General features: G+C 45.6%; 1 pseudogene; it reads left to right on the forward strand.

Annotated features, from left to right (window-relative positions):
- Positions 1-1,297: 1,297 nt before the first annotated feature.
- LOC124987487 (nuclear pore complex protein Nup93-like) lies at positions 1,298-4,357 on the forward strand (annotated as a pseudogene).
- Positions 4,358-4,953: the final 596 nt, after the last annotated feature.

A 4,953-nucleotide genomic window follows, 5' to 3' on the forward strand; every position in this document is an offset into this window, starting at 1 on the left:
CCACCTAATATCATGACTTACTGTAAAGCAACAGTAGGAAAAACAAAGTGTTGTATTGGCAGAAAAACAGACACATAGATGGACTAGAAAAGGACCACATATATGGTGTCATTGATTTTTTTTTAAATATATTTTTTGGTTGTAGGTGGACACAATACCTTTATTTTACTTTTATGTGGTGCTGAGGATCAAACCCAGGGCCTCATGCCATGATGGGCTAGCACACTACTACTGAGCCACAATCCCAGCTCCCGGTCATTGATTTTTGACAAAGATTCCAAGGTAACTCAATGAAAAAAGGACAGTTGTTCCAACAAATGCCACTGGAAGAGCCGGATGTCTAGATGGATACAAAATGGGACTGGTTCAGGGTAGAGGGGGTGCCTAGCATGGCAAGACTGACACCCCACCTGCGTGCACCACACACAAGTATCAGTGGAGGGGACAAGAGGTCAGCTCAGAACACACACACACACACACACACACACATTAATTTATGGATACGAAGACTAAAGAGAAAACCCTAGACTCTCTAGGAGAAGATTTGGAGAAAATCTTTATTACTTTGGTTTGGGTTGCTATTTCTTAGACAAATAATAGAAATCACTAACCATAAAAGAAAAAAATTGATCATTCAGACTTTATTACAATTTAAAGCATCCACTCTGAAAAATACCATTACAAAAATGAAAATACTAACCACTAACAAAAAATATACACAGTACATACATCTGACAAAAATACTCAAATAAATCCTACTGACTAGTAAGAAGAAATCTATTCCAATAGAAAATGGGTACAAGATTTGAGTAGATACATCACCAAGTAATATACACAAATGGACCAGGTACAGTGGTGCATGCCTGGAATCCCAGCAGCTTGGGAGACTGAGGCAGGAGGATGGTGAGTTTAAAGCCAACCTCAGCAAAAACAAAGCACTAAGCAACTCAGTGAGACCCTTTCTCTAAATAAAATACAAAATAGGGCTGGGGATATGGCTCAGTGGTCGATTGCTCTGAGTTAAATCCCTGGTACCCCCCACAAAAAAGAATATGTACAAAGGGTTGATGAGCATATGAAAATATGCTTACTATCCTTTGTCCTCAGGAAAATTCAGATTAAATCCACAGTGAGCAACTACTGCACACTCACTAGAATGGCTAAAATTGTTAAGGATTCGCAGTATCAAGGAACCACTGCAGTGCTAGCTGAGAAATACAGTACAAAGTAGACTTAGGTCTTCTAACCATAAAGAAGAGATGATCAGAACCAGTGTAGGATCATATTTCCAGTGGACACTGAGGGGCTTGGTGAGCTCCTTCAGCAAGCTGAACAGCATGCTCCTGAGGTTGGAGGTACCTCACAGCTTCCCCACATGGAGCAGAACGTACAGGAGATCCGCAAGCCGGTGAGACCTGTGTTCCTGACCCTCACACGCACGTCCCAGGAGACAGCAGATGTCAAGGCGTCAGTCCTACTTGGGTCTTGGGAACTTGACATATCCCACATCTCCCGGCGACTGGAGAGTCTGAGTGCAGCCACCACTCTTGAGCCTCTTGAGTCTGTGAAGGACCCAGATATCCAGGGCTTCCTGAAGAACTAGAAGGACAATGCACTGCTGTCTGCCATTGAGGAATCCCAGAAGTGGATCTTTGGCATGAGCCAAGAGTACCATCGGGAGTCAATGCTGGTCCAAGGGGAGCAAGTGAAACAGTGAATTTCTGCACACACTGCTGGTGTCAGGAGAGGATGCCGCTGACTTCATCCAAGAGAGTAAGCCCAGTTCCCTCAGTGATGTTGGGGGCCCCTGGTCAGAGCTCTCTGAATAGCGCTGAGATAGCTACACCCCGCGGATTTATATCTCGAATGAGGAGATTGCCAGCCTAACCTGATGGACCTCGGTGCTTCCACTGCAGAGCTGGGTGATAAGAGCATTTCTGACACGTGGGCAATGCTGAAACAAATGGCAGAAGTGTTGTTGGCACCAGCGACCGACGTCCTGGAGAGCTGGAGCAGCACGCACGTGCAAGGGCGTCCTCAGGCAGGCTTTGCGGTGCCTCAAGCAGAGTTACAAGAAGGACACACTTGTGAGCGTGATTGGAAATCTGCATCAGGCCCAGCCGGGTGGCGTGCCTGGGTCTTACCAGTTGGTGTCAAGATCCCTGAACATTAAACTTGCAGCTCCCTGATTTGGACTTCAGGATGGAGAGTGGAAGGCCACCCTGTCTGGGCACTGATTAGTACAGCCTGCATTGAGAGGCCTGCTGCTGCCGCACAGGTGGTTCACTGAGCCCAGCACCAACTGGGAGAGTCTAAAACCTGGTTCCAGGAGAACGTGAACAGCAAGGACAGAAGATCGTCCTCGGCTACAGAAAACAAGCTCTGGCTTGGGTACCACACAGCCCTCAGGAACAGCACAGAGCCCTACACCTGGCCAGGTATGGCACCACGGGCAGACGCGACGTCACTGACAACCAGAGGGAAGTGGGGGCACAAGGGAGGGCAACCTGTGGCTGAAGCTGAACCAAGTGTTTTGATGATGATGAAACCAGCTCTCCAAAGACAGGCTCACTCTCTCACAGTTCCAGAAACAGCCGTTGGAGGACCACACGGAGTCCCACCTCACAGTGACCCAGCAGCCCTTCCTCTGCTTCCAAGTGCTGCTTCTGACGGTGCAGTTCGAAGCCGCCTTTGCTTTTCTCTCCCACGTGGAGCGACGATGCTGTTGTGCTGCCCATGTGGCCCAGGTGCTGTTGGAGCTGAAGCTGCTTTTTTTTTTTTTATTGTAAACAAATGGGATACATGTTGTTTCTCTGTACATGGCGTCAAGGCATACCATTTGTGTAATCATAAATTTACATAGAGTAATGCTGTTTGATTCATTCTGTTATTTTTTCCCTTCCCCCCCCACCCCTCCCACCCCTCTTTTCCCTCTATACAGTCCTTCCTTCCTCCATTCTTGCCCCCCTCCCTAACCCTAACTCTAACCCTAACACTAACCCCTCCCACCCCCCATTATGGGTCATCATCCACTTATTAGCGATATCATTTGTCCTTTGGTTTTTTGAGATTGGCTAATCTCACTTAGCATGATATTCTCCAATTTCATCCATTTGCCTGCAAATGCCATAATTTTATCATTCTTTATGGCTGAGTATTATTCCATTGTATATATACCACAGTTTCTTTATCCATTCATCAATTGAAGGACATCTAGGTTGTTTCCACAATCTGGCTATTGTGAACTGAGCAGCTATGAACATTGACGTGGCTATATCTCTGTAATATGCTGATTTTAAGTCCTTTGGGTATAGGCCAAGGAGTGGGATAGCTGGGTCAAATGGTGGTTCCATTCCAAGTTTTCTAAGGAGTCTCCACACTGCTTTCCAGAGTGGCTGCACTAATTTGCAGCCCCACCAGCAATGTATGAGTGTACCGAAGCTGCTTTTAAAAGCCTCAGGACAGAGCTCAGCTCCTCAGCCTTGAGCCTGAGACCCTGCTCGCATGCAGTGGCTCATCTTTGTGCGGCCACTCAGACACGAGGGAAGCCCGCCAGTACTTTGACTTCCTCAGGTAGGAGGAAGACAGACCAGGAGAAAACGTGTTTTTGCCCTGTGTGAGCGAGCTGGTAATCAAGTCAAGATTTTGATATGCTACTTGGGAAACTAGAGAATGACAGATGTAGAAAGCCTGGAGTCATAGATAAGTTTACTAGTGAAACAAAGCCAATTATTGACAAAGTTGCTTCCGTGGCAGAAAACAAAGGACTGTTTGAAGAAGCAGCAAAGCTTTATGACCTTGCCAAGAATGCTGGCAAGGCGCTGGAGCTGGTGAACAAACTGCTGAGCCCTGTCGCTCCTCAGATCAGTGCCCCCCGGTCCAACAAGAAGCGACTGAAGAACATGGCCGTCTCCATCACTGAGGGTACAGGTCTCAGGAAATAAGTGCAAATAAATCCACAGTCTACCTTTTGTGGGACTCGATCACCTTTTTCAATGAGTATCACAGGAGCCGCATGGACAGAGTCTTTGATACAACTGGTCACTTGAAGCTGGCGCCCCTGAATCAGAAAAGTGTGGAAGAGAGAGTAGCTGCCTTTAGAAATTTCATCGATGAAACCAGACACAACATCTCAGAAGTTCTTCTTGCCACCACGAACATCGTGTTCACACAGTTCAAGAGGCTTAAGGGGACCCGTCCATCCTTGGCATCCAGGCCCCAGTGAGTCATCAGGGACCATGACTCTCAGCTCTGCAGTCAAACCTGAGCCCTGATCACCTCTGCTGGAATAACACCCTGTGGAACATCTGGGGACACCAGTGTGAGACTGGAGCAAATGGAGGTCCTCGGGAACTGAGTACCATGCTTTGAGGCTTTGGGAAGTGGACACGGGTGGTACGCTAAGCACACAGGTTCACTGGGGTGGGATTTCCGGTTTTGTTTCTGTTGTGTTGTTTTGTTTTGCCTTTTGAATTATGTATTTTTGTCAACACCAATAAATTTATTTAATTTGTTAAAAAAAATAATAACAATACCCAGTATTGGCAAGGACATAGCAACTGGGACTCGGATATTGCTGATAGAAGTATAAAATGTCACAATCACTTTGAAAAAGTGTCTTAAGAAGTTAAACAGACTTATAAAATGGCCCAGCATATAGTCTCCCAGGTATTTACTTAAGATAAAGAAAAACATATGTCTACACAATCATTTAGACATGAATGTTCATAGTGACTTATTCAAAACAGCCAAAAACTAGAAACAACTGTCCTATAGTAGATAAATGTTATGCAATAACACATGATAAAAGGTAGCAGATTTCAAATGTGCTCAATCACGTGGATGTATCTCCAAAACATTATACTGAACAAAATAATCCATATCCTAAGGAACACATAGTGCATGATTTTACTTATGAGTTTATCTTTTTAATAGAAACCCTAAAAATGAATG

Source organism: Sciurus carolinensis, chromosome 6 (assembly GCF_902686445.1).
Source record: "Sciurus carolinensis chromosome 6, mSciCar1.2, whole genome shotgun sequence".
Lineage (NCBI taxonomy): Eukaryota > Metazoa > Chordata > Mammalia > Rodentia > Sciuridae > Sciurus > Sciurus carolinensis.